The following is a 17703-nucleotide window of genomic DNA, read 5'->3' on the forward strand; positions in this document are numbered from 1 at the left end:
GATTAATATTTGGTTATATGTCCTTTAAAACGCTAGCTGGTGCGCAAGTGGATTTTCGATTTAGCTTTTAAATTGATCATGTGAAAGTGATGAGTGAGTGTAAATTCTAAACGCTCGCGTGTTTTGTTTTTTCTTAGTTTGTCCTCATGCGAAGTTTTTCGGCTACTAATGGCGAAAGAAAGTATGAATTAATATTATATATGATTATTATTTAGTGATTACGTTGGTATTGTAAAAGCTTTTGTAAATTGTGATATTTTGTTTTGTAAAGTTTTATTTTAAAGATGTATTTTGTAAATAAATTGAGAAAAGCAGTGTATTATAAGTTGAAAGAAGATGTTTTTGTGCGGGGGGACGCGTGTTCGTGTGACACGGTTTGTATTTGTATTTGAGAGAGAGGAGATATTATTGTGTGGTGAAAGATAATAATGTGTTTTTTTAAAGTGAAATTAATGGAATTGTAAAAGTAAAGTTTAATTAGCGAAAAGTGTTGTAAAGTAAATAGAGTAAAGGAGGAAGTAAAGTTTTGTTTGTATAGTTAAGATAATGTTTAATTTTTGTTTACGGCCATATCACGTTGAAAACACCGGTTCTCGTCCGATCACCGAAGTTAAGCAACGTAGAGCCTGGTCAGTACTTAGATGGGTGACCGCTTGGGAATACCAGGTGCTGTAAGCATTTCTCTTTTTTTTTTTTTTTTTTTTTTGTTGATAAATTCAAAAAATGTTATTGTTTTTCATTGGAAAATCTAATTAGTTCAACTTTTTCTTTAATTCTAACAAATGTCAGCGTTCGCTCCCCGCATCCACAGCCGGAGACTTACTTTTAACGCTTCTACTTGAAGCCTGTGTATTTGGAATAAAATTCAAATCGCTTAAATATAGCAATTATGAGAGTAATCACACAATGCTGAAAACTATATTTTCTTTCAATGAATTTTAAAAGATAATAGGAACGTTTTACAAGTCATCCGTGTAGTTGTTTTGGATGAGGAAAAGAAAATACATCCTTAGCACTTGATATTCCGAAGCGGTCAACCATCTAAGTACTAACCAAGCTGGACGTTGCTTAACTGCGGTGATCGGGCGAGGGCCGGTGTTTGCAACGTGATGTAGCCGTAAGCGACCACCTAACATTAGACTAGAACCTTACATTTCCTACCTCACGCAATTTACTTATTTATTCACACACACTTTTTTAATAAGACTTTTTATCTTTTTTTTTCTGCACTTTTCATTAAGTTCTGCCAGACTTACTGCCCCTTAAATAGCAGGCTGCACTATTCATTAGTGGATTCCCGGCACTTATCGTGCTGGCTAGTCGTTTTTAAGTGATTAATATTTGGTTATATGTCCTTTAAAACGCTAGCTGGTGCGCAAGTGGATTTTCGATTTAGCTTTTAAATTGATCATGTGAAAGTGATGAGTGAGTGTAAATTCTAAACGCTCGCGTGTTTTGTTTTTTCTTACTTAGTTTGTCCTCATGCGAAGTTTTTCGGCTACTAATGGCGAAAGAAAGTATGAATTAATATTATATATGATTATTATTTAGTGATTACGTTGGTATTGTAAAAGCTTTTGTAAATTGTGATATTTTGTTTTGTAAAGTTTTATTTTAAAGATGTATTTTGTAAATAAATTGAGAAAAGCAGTGTATTATAAGTTGAAAGAAGATGTTTTTGTGCGGGGGGACGCGTGTTCGTGTGACACGGTTTGTATTTGTATTTGAGAGAGAGGAGATATTATTGTGTGGTGAAAGATAATAATGTGTTTTTTTAAAGTGAAATTAATGGAATTGTAAAAGTAAAGTTTAATTAGCGAAAAGTGTTGTAAAGTAAATAGAGTAAAGGAGGAAGTAAAGTTTTGTTTGTATAGTTAAGATAATGTTTAATTTTTGTTTACGGCCATATCACGTTGAAAACACCGGTTCTCGTCCGATCACCGAAGTTAAGCAACGTAGAGCCTGGTCAGTACTTAGATGGGTGACCGCTTGGGAATACCAGGTGCTGTAAGCATTTCTCTTTTTTTTTTTTTTTTTTTTTTTGTTGATAAATTCAAAAAATGTTATTGTTTTTCATTGGAAAATCTAATTAGTTCAACTTTTTCTTTAATTCTAACAAATGTCAGCGTTCGCTCCCCGCATCCACAGCCGGAGACTTACTTTTAACGCTTCTACTTGAAGCCTGTGTATTTGGAATAAAATTCAAATCGCTTAAATATAGCAATTATGAGAGTAATCACACAATGCTGAAAACTATATTTTCTTTCAATGAATTTTAAAAGATAATAGGAACGTTTTACAAGTCATCCGTGTAGTTGTTTTGGATGGGGAAAAGAAAATACATCCTTAGCACTTGATATTCCGAAGCGGTCAACCATCTAAGTACTAACCAAGCTGGACGTTGCTTAACTGCGGTGATCGGGCGAGGGCCGGTGTTTGCAACGTGATGTAGCCGTAAGCGACCACCTAACATTAGACTAGAACCTTACATTTCCTACCTCACGCAATTTACTTATTTATTCACACACACTTTTTTAATAAGACTTTTTTTCTTTTTTTTTCTGCACTTTTCATTAAGTTCTGCCAGACTTACTGCCCCTTAAATAGCAGGCTGCACTATTCATTAGTGGATTCCCGGCACTTATCGTGCTGGCTAGTCGTTTTTAAGTGATTAATATTTGGTTATATGTCCTTTAAAACGCTAGCTGGTGCGCAAGTGGATTTTCGATTTAGCTTTTAAATTGATCATGTGAAAGTGATGAGTGAGTGTAAATTCTAAACGCTCGCGTGTTTTGTTTTTTCTTACTTAGTTTGTCCTCATGCGAAGTTTTTCGGCTACTAATGGCGAAAGAAAGTATGAATTAATATTATATATGATTATTATTTAGTGATTACGTTGGTATTGTAAAAGCTTTTGTAAATTGTGATATTTTGTTTTGTAAAGTTTTATTTTAAAGATGTATTTTGTAAATAAATTGAGAAAAGCAGTGTATTATAAGTTGAAAGAAGATGTTTTTGTGCGGGGGGACGCGTGTTCGTGTGACACGGTTTGTATTTGTATTTGAGAGAGAGGAGATATTATTGTGTGGTGAAAGATAATAATGTGTTTTTTAAAAGTGAAATTAATGGAATTGTAAAAGTAAAGTTTAATTAGCGAAAAGTGTTGTAAAGTAAATAGAGTAAAGGAGGAAGTAAAGTTTTGTTTGTATAGTTAAGATAATGTTTAATTTTTGTTTACGGCCATATCACGTTGAAAACACCGGTTCTCGTCCGATCACCGAAGTTAAGCAACGTAGAGCCTGGTCAGTACTTAGATGGGTGACCGCTTGGGAATACCAGGTGCTGTAAGCATTTCTCTTTTTTTTCCTTTTTTTTTTTTTTTTTGTTGATAAATTCAAAAAATGTTATTGTTTTTCATTGAAAATCTATATAGTTCAACTTTTTCTTTAATTCTAACAAATGTCAGCGTTCGCTCCCCGCATCCACAGCCGGAGACTTACTTTTAACGCTTCTACTTGAAGCCTGTGTATTTGGAATAAAATTCAAATCGCTTAAATATAGCAATTATGAGAGTAATCACACAATGCTGAAAACTATATTTTCTTTCAATGAATTTTAAAAGATAATAGGAACGTTTTACAAGTCATCCGTGTAGTTGTTTTGGATGAGGAAAAGAAAATACATCCTTAGCACTTGATATTCCGAAGCGGTCAACCATCTAAGTACTAACCAAGCTGGACGTTGCTTAACTGCGGTGATCGGGCGAGGGCCGGTGTTTGCAACGTGATGTAGCCGTAAGCGACCACCTAACATTAGACTAGAACCTTACATTTCCTACCTCACGCAATTTACTTATTTATTCACACACACTTTTTTAATAAGACTTTTTTTCTTTTTTTTTTCTGCACTTTTCATTAAGTTCTGCCAGACTTACTGCCCCTTAAATAGCAGGCTGCACTATTCATTAGTGGATTCCCGGCACTTATCGTGCTGGCTAGTCGTTTTTAAGTGATTAATATTTGGTTATATGTCCTTTAAAACGCTAGCTGGTGCGCAAGTGGATTTTCGATTTAGCTTTTAAATTGATCATGTGAAAGTGATGAGTGAGTGTAAATTCTAAACGCTCGCGTGTTTTGTTTTTTCTTACTTAGTTTGTCCTCATGCGAAGTTTTTCGGCTACTAATGGCGAAAGAAAGTATGAATTAATATTATATATGATTATTATTTAGTGATTACGTTGGTATTGTAAAAGCTTTTGTAAATTGTGATATTTTGTTTTGTAAAGTTTTATTTTAAAGATGTATTTTGTAAATAAATTGAGAAAAGCAGTGTATTATAAGTTGAAAGAAGATGTTTTTGTGCGGGGGGACGCGTGTTCGTGTGACACGGTTTGTATTTGTATTTGAGAGAGAGGAGATATTATTGTGTGGTGAAAGATAATAATGTGTTTTTTAAAAGTGAAATTAATGGAATTGTAAAAGTAAAGTTTAATTAGCGAAAAGTGTTGTAAAGTAAATAGAGTAAAGGAGGAAGTAAAGTTTTGTTTGTATAGTTAAGATAATGTTTAATTTTTGTTTACGGCCATATCACGTTGAAAACACCGGTTCTCGTCCGATCACCGAAGTTAAGCAACGTAGAGCCTGGTCAGTACTTAGATGGGTGACCGCTTGGGAATACCAGGTGCTGTAAGCATTTCTCTTTTTTTTTTTTTTTTTTTTTTTTTTGTTGATAAATTCAAAAAATGTTATTGTTTTTCATTGGAAAATCTAATTAGTTCAACTTTTTCTTTAATTCTAACAAATGTCAGCGTTCGCTCCCCGCATCCACAGCCGGAGACTTACTTTTAACGCTTCTACTTGAAGCCTGTGTATTTGGAATAAAATTCAAATCGCTTAAATATAGCAATTATGAGAGTAATCACACAATGCTGAAAACTATATTTTCTTTCAATGAATTTTAAAAGATAATAGGAACGTTTTACAAGTCATCCGTGTAGTTGTTTTGGATGAGGAAAAGAAAATACATCCTTAGCACTTGATATTCCGAAGCGGTCAACCATCTAAGTACTAACCAAGCTGGACGTTGCTTAACTGCGGTGATCGGGCGAGGGCCGGTGTTTGCAACGTGATGTAGCCGTAAGCGACCACCTAACATTAGACTAGAACCTTACATTTCCTACCTCACGCAATTTACTTATTTATTCACACACACTTTTTTAATAAGACTTTTTTTCTTTTTTTTTCTGCACTTTTCATTAAGTTCTGCCAGACTTACTGCCCCTTAAATAGCAGGCTGCACTATTCATTAGTGGATTCCCGGCACTTATCGTGCTGGCTAGTCGTTTTTAAGTGATTAATATTTGGTTATATGTCCTTTAAAACGCTAGCTGGTGCGCAAGTGGATTTTCGATTTAGCTTTTAAATTGATCATGTGAAAGTGATGAGTGAGTGTAAATTCTAAACGCTCGCGTGTTTTGTTTTTTCTTAGTTTGTCCTCATGCGAAGTTTTTCGGCTACTAATGGCGAAAGAAAGTATGAATTAATATTATATATGATTATTATTTAGTGATTACGTTGGTATTGTAAAAGCTTTTGTAAATTGTGATATTTTGTTTTGTAAAGTTTTATTTTAAAGATGTATTTTGTAAATAAATTGAGAAAAGCAGTGTATTATAAGTTGAAAGAAGATGTTTTTGTGCGGGGGGACGCGTGTTCGTGTGACACGGTTTGTATTTGTATTTGAGAGAGAGGAGATATTATTGTGTGGTGAAAGATAATAATGTGTTTTTTTAAAGTGAAATTAATGGAATTGTAAAAGTAAAGTTTAATTAGCGAAAAGTGTTGTAAAGTAAATAGAGTAAAGGAGGAAGTAAAGTTTTGTTTGTATAGTTAAGATAATGTTTAATTTTTGTTTACGGCCATATCACGTTGAAAACACCGGTTCTCGTCCGATCACCGAAGTTAAGCAACGTAGAGCCTGGTCAGTACTTAGATGGGTGACCGCTTGGGAATACCAGGTGCTGTAAGCATTTCTCTTTTTTTTTTTTTTTTTTTTTTTTGTTGATAAATTCAAAAAATGTTATTGTTTTTCATTGGAAAATCTAATTAGTTCAACTTTTTCTTTAATTCTAACAAATGTCAGCGTTCGCTCCCCGCATCCACAGCCGGAGACTTACTTTTAACGCTTCTACTTGAAGCCTGTGTATTTGGAATAAAATTCAAATCGCTTAAATATAGCAATTATGAGAGTAATCACACAATGCTGAAAACTATATTTTCTTTCAATGAATTTTAAAAGATAATAGGAACGTTTTACAAGTCATCCGTGTAGTTGTTTTGGATGAGGAAAAGAAAATACATCCTTAGCACTTGATATTCCGAAGCGGTCAACCATCTAAGTACTAACCAAGCTGGACGTTGCTTAACTGCGGTGATCGGGCGAGGGCCGGTGTTTGCAACGTGATGTAGCCGTAAGCGACCACCTAACATTAGACTAGAACCTTACATTTCCTACCTCACGCAATTTACTTATTTATTCACACACACTTTTTTAATAAGACTTTTTTTCTTTTTTTTTCTGCACTTTTCATTAAGTTCTGCCAGACTTACTGCCCCTTAAATAGCAGGCTGCACTATTCATTAGTGGATTCCCGGCACTTATCGTGCTGGCTAGTCGTTTTTAAGTGATTAATATTTGGTTATATGTCCTTTAAAACGCTAGCTGGTGCGCAAGTGGATTTTCGATTTAGCTTTTAAATTGATCATGTGAAAGTGATGAGTGAGTGTAAATTCTAAACGCTCGCGTGTTTTGTTTTTTCTTAGTTTGTCCTCATGCGAAGTTTTTCGGCTACTAATGGCGAAAGAAAGTATGAATTAATATTATATATGATTATTATTTAGTGATTACGTTGGTATTGTAAAAGCTTTTGTAAATTGTGATATTTTGTTTTGTAAAGTTTTATTTTAAAGATGTATTTTGTAAATAAATTGAGAAAAGCAGTGTATTATAAGTTGAAAGAAGATGTTTTTGTGCGGGGGGACGCGTGTTCGTGTGACACGGTTTGTATTTGTATTTGAGAGAGAGGAGATATTATTGTGTGGTGAAAGATAATAATGTGTTTTTTTAAAGTGAAATTAATGGAATTGTAAAAGTAAAGTTTAATTAGCGAAAAGTGTTGTAAAGTAAATAGAGTAAAGGAGGAAGTAAAGTTTTGTTTGTATAGTTAAGATAATGTTTAATTTTTGTTTACGGCCATATCACGTTGAAAACACCGGTTCTCGTCCGATCACCGAAGTTAAGCAACGTAGAGCCTGGTCAGTACTTAGATGGGTGACCGCTTGGGAATACCAGGTGCTGTAAGCATTTCTCTTTTTTTTTTTTTTTTTTTTTTTGTTGATAAATTCAAAAAATGTTATTGTTTTTCATTGGAAAATCTAATTAGTTCAACTTTTTCTTTAATTCTAACAAATGTCAGCGTTCGCTCCCCGCATCCACAGCCGGAGACTTACTTTTAACGCTTCTACTTGAAGCCTGTGTATTTGGAATAAAATTCAAATCGCTTAAATATAGCAATTATGAGAGTAATCACACAATGCTGAAAACTATATTTTCTTTCAATGAATTTTAAAAGATAATAGGAACGTTTTACAAGTCATCCGTGTAGTTGTTTTGGATGAGGAAAAGAAAATACATCCTTAGCACTTGATATTCCGAAGCGGTCAACCATCTAAGTACTAACCAAGCTGGACGTTGCTTAACTGCGGTGATCGGGCGAGGGCCGGTGTTTGCAACGTGATGTAGCCGTAAGCGACCACCTAACATTAGACTAGAACCTTACATTTCCTACCTCACGCAATTTACTTATTTATTCACACACACTTTTTTAATAAGACTTTTTATCTTTTTTTTTCTGCACTTTTCATTAAGTTCTGCCAGACTTACTGCCCCTTAAATAGCAGGCTGCACTATTCATTAGTGGATTCCCGGCACTTATCGTGCTGGCTAGTCGTTTTTAAGTGATTAATATTTGGTTATATGTCCTTTAAAACGCTAGCTGGTGCGCAAGTGGATTTTCGATTTAGCTTTTAAATTGATCATGTGAAAGTGATGAGTGAGTGTAAATTCTAAACGCTCGCGTGTTTTGTTTTTTCTTACTTAGTTTGTCCTCATGCGAAGTTTTTCGGCTACTAATGGCGAAAGAAAGTATGAATTAATATTATATATGATTATTATTTAGTGATTACGTTGGTATTGTAAAAGCTTTTGTAAATTGTGATATTTTGTTTTGTAAAGTTTTATTTTAAAGATGTATTTTGTAAATAAATTGAGAAAAGCAGTGTATTATAAGTTGAAAGAAGATGTTTTTGTGCGGGGGGACGCGTGTTCGTGTGACACGGTTTGTATTTGTATTTGAGAGAGAGGAGATATTATTGTGTGGTGAAAGATAATAATGTGTTTTTTAAAAGTGAAATTAATGGAATTGTAAAAGTAAAGTTTAATTAGCGAAAAGTGTTGTAAAGTAAATAGAGTAAAGGAGGAAGTAAAGTTTTGTTTGTATAGTTAAGATAATGTTTAATTTTTGTTTACGGCCATATCACGTTGAAAACACCGGTTCTCGTCCGATCACCGAAGTTAAGCAACGTAGAGCCTGGTCAGTACTTAGATGGGTGACCGCTTGGGAATACCAGGTGCTGTAAGCATTTCTCTTTTTTTTTTTTTTTTTGTTGATAAATTCAAAAAATGTTATTGTTTTTCATTGGAAAATCTAATTAGTTCAACTTTTTCTTTAATTCTAACAAATGTCAGCGTTCGCTCCCCGCATCCACAGCCGGAGACTTACTTTTAACGCTTCTACTTGAAGCCTGTGTATTTGGAATAAAATTCAAATCGCTTAAATATAGCAATTATGAGAGTAATCACACAATGCTGAAAACTATATTTTCTTTCAATGAATTTTAAAAGATAATAGGAACGTTTTACAAGTCATCCGTGTAGTTGTTTTGGATGAGGAAAAGAAAATACATCCTTAGCACTTGATATTCCGAAGCGGTCAACCATCTAAGTACTAACCAAGCTGGACGTTGCTTAACTGCGGTGATCGGGCGAGGGCCGGTGTTTGCAACGTGATGTAGCCGTAAGCGACCACCTAACATTAGACTAGAACCTTACATTTCCTACCTCACGCAATTTACTTATTTATTCACACACACTTTTTTAATAAGACTTTTTATCTTTTTTTTTCTGCACTTTTCATTAAGTTCTGCCAGACTTACTGCCCCTTAAATAGCAGGCTGCACTATTCATTAGTGGATTCCCGGCACTTATCGTGCTGGCTAGTCGTTTTTAAGTGATTAATATTTGGTTATATGTCCTTTAAAACGCTAGCTGGTGCGCAAGTGGATTTTCGATTTAGCTTTTAAATTGATCATGTGAAAGTGATGAGTGAGTGTAAATTCTAAACGCTCGCGTGTTTTGTTTTTTCTTAGTTTGTCCTCATGCGAAGTTTTTCGGCTACTAATGGCGAAAGAAAGTATGAATTAATATTATATATGATTATTATTTAGTGATTACGTTGGTATTGTAAAAGCTTTTGTAAATTGTGATATTTTGTTTTGTAAAGTTTTATTTTAAAGATGTATTTTGTAAATAAATTGAGAAAAGCAGTGTATTATAAGTTGAAAGAAGATGTTTTTGTGCGGGGGGACGCGTGTTCGTGTGACACGGTTTGTATTTGTATTTGAGAGAGAGGAGATATTATTGTGTGGTGAAAGATAATAATGTGTTTTTTTAAAGTGAAATTAATGGAATTGTAAAAGTAAAGTTTAATTAGCGAAAAGTGTTGTAAAGTAAATAGAGTAAAGGAGGAAGTAAAGTTTTGTTTGTATAGTTAAGATAATGTTTAATTTTTGTTTACGGCCATATCACGTTGAAAACACCGGTTCTCGTCCGATCACCGAAGTTAAGCAACGTAGAGCCTGGTCAGTACTTAGATGGGTGACCGCTTGGGAATACCAGGTGCTGTAAGCATTTCTCTTTTTTTTTTTTTTTTTTTTTTGTTGATAAATTCAAAAAATGTTATTGTTTTTCATTGGAAAATCTAATTAGTTCAACTTTTTCTTTAATTCTAACAAATGTCAGCGTTCGCTCCCCGCATCCACAGCCGGAGACTTACTTTTAACGCTTCTACTTGAAGCCTGTGTATTTGGAATAAAATTCAAATCGCTTAAATATAGCAATTATGAGAGTAATCACACAATGCTGAAAACTATATTTTCTTTCAATGAATTTTAAAAGATAATAGGAACGTTTTACAAGTCATCCGTGTAGTTGTTTTGGATGAGGAAAAGAAAATACATCCTTAGCACTTGATATTCCGAAGCGGTCAACCATCTAAGTACTAACCAAGCTGGACGTTGCTTAACTGCGGTGATCGGGCGAGGGCCGGTGTTTGCAACGTGATGTAGCCGTAAGCGACCACCTAACATTAGACTAGAACCTTACATTTCCTACCTCACGCAATTTACTTATTTATTCACACACACTTTTTTAATAAGACTTTTTATCTTTTTTTTTCTGCACTTTTCATTAAGTTCTGCCAGACTTACTGCCCCTTAAATAGCAGGCTGCACTATTCATTAGTGGATTCCCGGCACTTATCGTGCTGGCTAGTCGTTTTTAAGTGATTAATATTTGGTTATATGTCCTTTAAAACGCTAGCTGGTGCGCAAGTGGATTTTCGATTTAGCTTTTAAATTGATCATGTGAAAGTGATGAGTGAGTGTAAATTCTAAACGCTCGCGTGTTTTGTTTTTTCTTACTTAGTTTGTCCTCATGCGAAGTTTTTCGGCTACTAATGGCGAAAGAAAGTATGAATTAATATTATATATGATTATTATTTAGTGATTACGTTGGTATTGTAAAAGCTTTTGTAAATTGTGATATTTTGTTTTGTAAAGTTTTATTTTAAAGATGTATTTTGTAAATAAATTGAGAAAAGCAGTGTATTATAAGTTGAAAGAAGATGTTTTTGTGCGGGGGGACGCGTGTTCGTGTGACACGGTTTGTATTTGTATTTGAGAGAGAGGAGATATTATTGTGTGGTGAAAGATAATAATGTGTTTTTTTAAAGTGAAATTAATGGAATTGTAAAAGTAAAGTTTAATTAGCGAAAAGTGTTGTAAAGTAAATAGAGTAAAGGAGGAAGTAAAGTTTTGTTTGTATAGTTAAGATAATGTTTAATTTTTGTTTACGGCCATATCACGTTGAAAACACCGGTTCTCGTCCGATCACCGAAGTTAAGCAACGTAGAGCCTGGTCAGTACTTAGATGGGTGACCGCTTGGGAATACCAGGTGCTGTAAGCATTTCTCTTTTTTTTTTTTTTTTTTTTTTTGTTGATAAATTCAAAAAATGTTATTGTTTTTCATTGGAAAATCTAATTAGTTCAACTTTTTCTTTAATTCTAACAAATGTCAGCGTTCGCTCCCCGCATCCACAGCCGGAGACTTACTTTTAACGCTTCTACTTGAAGCCTGTGTATTTGGAATAAAATTCAAATCGCTTAAATATAGCAATTATGAGAGTAATCACACAATGCTGAAAACTATATTTTCTTTCAATGAATTTTAAAAGATAATAGGAACGTTTTACAAGTCATCCGTGTAGTTGTTTTGGATGGGGAAAAGAAAATACATCCTTAGCACTTGATATTCCGAAGCGGTCAACCATCTAAGTACTAACCAAGCTGGACGTTGCTTAACTGCGGTGATCGGGCGAGGGCCGGTGTTTGCAACGTGATGTAGCCGTAAGCGACCACCTAACATTAGACTAGAACCTTACATTTCCTACCTCACGCAATTTACTTATTTATTCACACACACTTTTTTAATAAGACTTTTTTTCTTTTTTTTTCTGCACTTTTCATTAAGTTCTGCCAGACTTACTGCCCCTTAAATAGCAGGCTGCACTATTCATTAGTGGATTCCCGGCACTTATCGTGCTGGCTAGTCGTTTTTAAGTGATTAATATTTGGTTATATGTCCTTTAAAACGCTAGCTGGTGCGCAAGTGGATTTTCGATTTAGCTTTTAAATTGATCATGTGAAAGTGATGAGTGAGTGTAAATTCTAAACGCTCGCGTGTTTTGTTTTTTCTTACTTAGTTTGTCCTCATGCGAAGTTTTTCGGCTACTAATGGCGAAAGAAAGTATGAATTAATATTATATATGATTATTATTTAGTGATTACGTTGGTATTGTAAAAGCTTTTGTAAATTGTGATATTTTGTTTTGTAAAGTTTTATTTTAAAGATGTATTTTGTAAATAAATTGAGAAAAGCAGTGTATTATAAGTTGAAAGAAGATGTTTTTGTGCGGGGGGACGCGTGTTCGTGTGACACGGTTTGTATTTGTATTTGAGAGAGAGGAGATATTATTGTGTGGTGAAAGATAATAATGTGTTTTTTAAAAGTGAAATTAATGGAATTGTAAAAGTAAAGTTTAATTAGCGAAAAGTGTTGTAAAGTAAATAGAGTAAAGGAGGAAGTAAAGTTTTGTTTGTATAGTTAAGATAATGTTTAATTTTTGTTTACGGCCATATCACGTTGAAAACACCGGTTCTCGTCCGATCACCGAAGTTAAGCAACGTAGAGCCTGGTCAGTACTTAGATGGGTGACCGCTTGGGAATACCAGGTGCTGTAAGCATTTCTCTTTTTTTTCCTTTTTTTTTTTTTTTTTGTTGATAAATTCAAAAAATGTTATTGTTTTTCATTGGAAAATCTATATAGTTCAACTTTTTCTTTAATTCTAACAAATGTCAGCGTTCGCTCCCCGCATCCACAGCCGGAGACTTACTTTTAACGCTTCTACTTGAAGCCTGTGTATTTGGAATAAAATTCAAATCGCTTAAATATAGCAATTATGAGAGTAATCACACAATGCTGAAAACTATATTTTCTTTCAATGAATTTTAAAAGATAATAGGAACGTTTTACAAGTCATCCGTGTAGTTGTTTTGGATGAGGAAAAGAAAATACATCCTTAGCACTTGATATTCCGAAGCGGTCAACCATCTAAGTACTAACCAAGCTGGACGTTGCTTAACTGCGGTGATCGGGCGAGGGCCGGTGTTTGCAACGTGATGTAGCCGTAAGCGACCACCTAACATTAGACTAGAACCTTACATTTCCTACCTCACGCAATTTACTTATTTATTCACACACACTTTTTTAATAAGACTTTTTTTCTTTTTTTTTTCTGCACTTTTCATTAAGTTCTGCCAGACTTACTGCCCCTTAAATAGCAGGCTGCACTATTCATTAGTGGATTCCCGGCACTTATCGTGCTGGCTAGTCGTTTTTAAGTGATTAATATTTGGTTATATGTCCTTTAAAACGCTAGCTGGTGCGCAAGTGGATTTTCGATTTAGCTTTTAAATTGATCATGTGAAAGTGATGAGTGAGTGTAAATTCTAAACGCTCGCGTGTTTTGTTTTTTCTTACTTAGTTTGTCCTCATGCGAAGTTTTTCGGCTACTAATGGCGAAAGAAAGTATGAATTAATATTATATATGATTATTATTTAGTGATTACGTTGGTATTGTAAAAGCTTTTGTAAATTGTGATATTTTGTTTTGTAAAGTTTTATTTTAAAGATGTATTTTGTAAATAAATTGAGAAAAGCAGTGTATTATAAGTTGAAAGAAGATGTTTTTGTGCGGGGGGACGCGTGTTCGTGTGACACGGTTTGTATTTGTATTTGAGAGAGAGGAGATATTATTGTGTGGTGAAAGATAATAATGTGTTTTTTAAAAGTGAAATTAATGGAATTGTAAAAGTAAAGTTTAATTAGCGAAAAGTGTTGTAAAGTAAATAGAGTAAAGGAGGAAGTAAAGTTTTGTTTGTATAGTTAAGATAATGTTTAATTTTTGTTTACGGCCATATCACGTTGAAAACACCGGTTCTCGTCCGATCACCGAAGTTAAGCAACGTAGAGCCTGGTCAGTACTTAGATGGGTGACCGCTTGGGAATACCAGGTGCTGTAAGCATTTCTCTTTTTTTTTTTTTTTTTTTTTTTTTTGTTGATAAATTCAAAAAATGTTATTGTTTTTCATTGGAAAATCTAATTAGTTCAACTTTTTCTTTAATTCTAACAAATGTCAGCGTTCGCTCCCCGCATCCACAGCCGGAGACTTACTTTTAACGCTTCTACTTGAAGCCTGTGTATTTGGAATAAAATTCAAATCGCTTAAATATAGCAATTATGAGAGTAATCACACAATGCTGAAAACTATATTTTCTTTCAATGAATTTTAAAAGATAATAGGAACGTTTTACAAGTCATCCGTGTAGTTGTTTTGGATGAGGAAAAGAAAATACATCCTTAGCACTTGATATTCCGAAGCGGTCAACCATCTAAGTACTAACCAAGCTGGACGTTGCTTAACTGCGGTGATCGGGCGAGGGCCGGTGTTTGCAACGTGATGTAGCCGTAAGCGACCACCTAACATTAGACTAGAACCTTACATTTCCTACCTCACGCAATTTACTTATTTATTCACACACACTTTTTTAATAAGACTTTTTATCTTTTTTTTTCTGCACTTTTCATTAAGTTCTGCCAGACTTACTGCCCCTTAAATAGCAGGCTGCACTATTCATTAGTGGATTCCCGGCACTTATCGTGCTGGCTAGTCGTTTTTAAGTGATTAATATTTGGTTATATGTCCTTTAAAACGCTAGCTGGTGCGCAAGTGGATTTTCGATTTAGCTTTTAAATTGATCATGTGAAAGTGATGAGTGAGTGTAAATTCTAAACGCTCGCGTGTTTTGTTTTTTCTTACTTAGTTTGTCCTCATGCGAAGTTTTTCGGCTACTAATGGCGAAAGAAAGTATGAATTAATATTATATATGATTATTATTTAGTGATTACGTTGGTATTGTAAAAGCTTTTGTAAATTGTGATATTTTGTTTTGTAAAGTTTTATTTTAAAGATGTATTTTGTAAATAAATTGAGAAAAGCAGTGTATTATAAGTTGAAAGAAGATGTTTTTGTGCGGGGGGACGCGTGTTCGTGTGACACGGTTTGTATTTGTATTTGAGAGAGAGGAGATATTATTGTGTGGTGAAAGATAATAATGTGTTTTTTTAAAGTGAAATTAATGGAATTGTAAAAGTAAAGTTTAATTAGCGAAAAGTGTTGTAAAGTAAATAGAGTAAAGGAGGAAGTAAAGTTTTGTTTGTATAGTTAAGATAATGTTTAATTTTTGTTTACGGCCATATCACGTTGAAAACACCGGTTCTCGTCCGATCACCGAAGTTAAGCAACGTAGAGCCTGGTCAGTACTTAGATGGGTGACCGCTTGGGAATACCAGGTGCTGTAAGCATTTCTCTTTTTTTTCTTTTTTTTTTTTTTTTTGTTGATAAATTCAAAAAATGTTATTGTTTTTCATTGGAAAATCTATATAGTTCAACTTTTTCTTTAATTCTAACAAATGTCAGCGTTCGCTCCCCGCATCCACAGCCGGAGACTTACTTTTAACGCTTCTACTTGAAGCCTGTGTATTTGGAATAAAATTCAAATCGCTTAAATATAGCAATTATGAGAGTAATCACACAATGCTGAAAACTATATTTTCTTTCAATGAATTTTAAAAGATAATAGGAACGTTTTACAAGTCATCCGTGTAGTTGTTTTGGATGAGGAAAAGAAAATACATCCTTAGCACTTGATATTCCGAAGCGGTCAACCATCTAAGTACTAACCAAGCTGGACGTTGCTTAACTGCGGTGATCGGGCGAGGGCCGGTGTTTGCAACGTGATGTAGCCGTAAGCGACCACCTAACATTAGACTAGAACCTTACATTTCCTACCTCACGCAATTTACTTATTTATTCACACACACTTTTTTAATAAGACTTTTTTTCTTTTTTTTTTCTGCACTTTTCATTAAGTTCTGCCAGACTTACTGCCCCTTAAATAGCAGGCTGCACTATTCATTAGTGGATTCCCGGCACTTATCGTGCTGGCTAGTCGTTTTTAAGTGATTAATATTTGGTTATATGTCCTTTAAAACGCTAGCTGGTGCGCAAGTGGATTTTCGATTTAGCTTTTAAATTGATCATGTGAAAGTGATGAGTGAGTGTAAATTCTAAACGCTCGCGTGTTTTGTTTTTTCTTACTTAGTTTGTCCTCATGCGAAGTTTTTCGGCTACTAATGGCGAAAGAAAGTATGAATTAATATTATATATGATTATTATTTAGTGATTACGTTGGTATTGTAAAAGCTTTTGTAAATTGTGATATTTTGTTTTGTAAAGTTTTATTTTAAAGATTTATTTTGTAAATAAATTGAGAAAAGCAGTGTATTATAAGTTGAAAGAAGATGTTTTTGTGCGGGGGGACGCGTGTTCGTGTGACACGGTTTGTATTTGTATTTGAGAGAGAGGAGATATTATTGTGTGGTGAAAGATAATAATGTGTTTTTTAAAAGTGAAATTAATGGAATTGTAAAAGTAAAGTTTAATTAGCGAAAAGTGTTGTAAAGTAAATAGAGTAAAGGAGGAAGTAAAGTTTTGTTTGTATAGTTAAGATAATGTTTAATTTTTGTTTACGGCCATATCACGTTGAAAACACCGGTTCTCGTCCGATCACCGAAGTTAAGCAACGTAGAGCCTGGTCAGTACTTAGATGGGTGACCGCTTGGGAATACCAGGTGCTGTAAGCATTTCTCTTTTTTTTTTTTTTTTTGTTGATAAATTCAAAAAATGTTATTGTTTTTCATTGGAAAATCTAATTAGTTCAACTTTTTCTTTAATTCTAACAAATGTCAGCGTTCGCTCCCCGCATCCACAGCCGGAGACTTACTTTTAACGCTTCTACTTGAAGCCTGTGTATTTGGAATAAAATTCAAATCGCTTAAATATAGCAATTATGAGAGTAATCACACAATGCTGAAAACTATATTTTCTTTCAATGAATTTTAAAAGATAATAGGAACGTTTTACAAGTCATCCGTGTAGTTGTTTTGGATGAGGAAAAGAAAATACATCCTTAGCACTTGATATTCCGAAGCGGTCAACCATCTAAGTACTAACCAAGCTGGACGTTGCTTAACTGCGGTGATCGGGCGAGGGCCGGTGTTTGCAACGTGATGTAGCCGTAAGCGACCACCTAACATTAGACTAGAACCTTACATTTCCTACCTCACGCAATTTACTTATTTATTCACACACACTTTTTTAATAAGACTTTTTTTCTTTTTTTTTCTGCACTTTTCATTAAGTTCTGCCAGACTTACTGCCCCTTAAATAGCAGGCTGCACTATTCATTAGTGGATTCCCGGCACTTATCGTGCTGGCTAGTCGTTTTTAAGTGATTAATATTTGGTTATATGTCCTTTAAAACGCTAGCTGGTGCGCAAGTGGATTTTCGATTTAGCTTTTAAATTGATCATGTGAAAGTGATGAGTGAGTGTAAATTCTAAACGCTCGCGTGTTTTGTTTTTTCTTAGTTTGTCCTCATGCGAAGTTTTTCGGCTACTAATGGCGAAAGAAAGTATGAATTAATATTATATATGATTATTATTTAGTGATTACGTTGGTATTGTAAAAGCTTTTGTAAATTGTGATATTTTGTTTTGTAAAGTTTTATTTTAAAGATGTATTTTGTAAATAAATTGAGAAAAGCAGTGTATTATAAGTTGAAA

General features: G+C 34.1%; 13 non-coding genes across 13 annotated transcripts; all 13 read left to right on the plus strand.

Annotated features, from left to right (window-relative positions):
* Positions 1 to 559: 559 nt before the first annotated feature.
* Positions 560 to 678, plus strand: LOC145298152 (5S ribosomal RNA). Its single transcript, XR_013870436.1, has one exon. It is a non-coding gene; the product is annotated as a 5S ribosomal RNA (ribosomal RNA).
* Positions 679 to 1895: 1217 nt separating this feature from the next.
* On the plus strand, positions 1896 to 2014 carry LOC145298163 (5S ribosomal RNA). The gene has a single exon (XR_013870447.1). It is a non-coding gene; the product is annotated as a 5S ribosomal RNA (ribosomal RNA).
* A 1218-nt stretch (positions 2015 to 3232) lies between these two features.
* LOC145298174 (5S ribosomal RNA) lies at positions 3233 to 3351 on the plus strand. Its single transcript, XR_013870458.1, has one exon. It is a non-coding gene; the product is annotated as a 5S ribosomal RNA (ribosomal RNA).
* Positions 3352 to 4573: 1222 nt separating this feature from the next.
* Positions 4574 to 4692, plus strand: LOC145298185 (5S ribosomal RNA). The gene has a single exon (XR_013870469.1). It is a non-coding gene; the product is annotated as a 5S ribosomal RNA (ribosomal RNA).
* A 1217-nt stretch (positions 4693 to 5909) lies between these two features.
* Positions 5910 to 6028, plus strand: LOC145298197 (5S ribosomal RNA). The gene has a single exon (XR_013870480.1). It is a non-coding gene; the product is annotated as a 5S ribosomal RNA (ribosomal RNA).
* Positions 6029 to 7243: 1215 nt separating this feature from the next.
* LOC145298208 (5S ribosomal RNA) lies at positions 7244 to 7362 on the plus strand. The gene has a single exon (XR_013870491.1). It is a non-coding gene; the product is annotated as a 5S ribosomal RNA (ribosomal RNA).
* A 1218-nt stretch (positions 7363 to 8580) lies between these two features.
* Positions 8581 to 8699, plus strand: LOC145298219 (5S ribosomal RNA). Its single transcript, XR_013870502.1, has one exon. It is a non-coding gene; the product is annotated as a 5S ribosomal RNA (ribosomal RNA).
* Positions 8700 to 9907: 1208 nt separating this feature from the next.
* Positions 9908 to 10026, plus strand: LOC145298231 (5S ribosomal RNA). The gene has a single exon (XR_013870513.1). It is a non-coding gene; the product is annotated as a 5S ribosomal RNA (ribosomal RNA).
* Positions 10027 to 11243: 1217 nt separating this feature from the next.
* Positions 11244 to 11362, plus strand: LOC145298244 (5S ribosomal RNA). Its single transcript, XR_013870524.1, has one exon. It is a non-coding gene; the product is annotated as a 5S ribosomal RNA (ribosomal RNA).
* A 1218-nt stretch (positions 11363 to 12580) lies between these two features.
* LOC145298257 (5S ribosomal RNA) lies at positions 12581 to 12699 on the plus strand. Its single transcript, XR_013870536.1, has one exon. It is a non-coding gene; the product is annotated as a 5S ribosomal RNA (ribosomal RNA).
* A 1223-nt stretch (positions 12700 to 13922) lies between these two features.
* Positions 13923 to 14041, plus strand: LOC145298268 (5S ribosomal RNA). Its single transcript, XR_013870547.1, has one exon. It is a non-coding gene; the product is annotated as a 5S ribosomal RNA (ribosomal RNA).
* Positions 14042 to 15262: 1221 nt separating this feature from the next.
* Positions 15263 to 15381, plus strand: LOC145298280 (5S ribosomal RNA). Its single transcript, XR_013870559.1, has one exon. It is a non-coding gene; the product is annotated as a 5S ribosomal RNA (ribosomal RNA).
* Positions 15382 to 16603: 1222 nt separating this feature from the next.
* On the plus strand, positions 16604 to 16722 carry LOC145298291 (5S ribosomal RNA). Its single transcript, XR_013870571.1, has one exon. It is a non-coding gene; the product is annotated as a 5S ribosomal RNA (ribosomal RNA).
* Positions 16723 to 17703: the final 981 nt, after the last annotated feature.

Source organism: Euprymna scolopes, chromosome 18 (genome assembly GCF_053919585.1).
Source record: "Euprymna scolopes isolate OS-2025 chromosome 18, ASM5391958v1, whole genome shotgun sequence".
NCBI classification, from domain to species: domain Eukaryota; kingdom Metazoa; phylum Mollusca; class Cephalopoda; order Sepiida; family Sepiolidae; genus Euprymna; species Euprymna scolopes.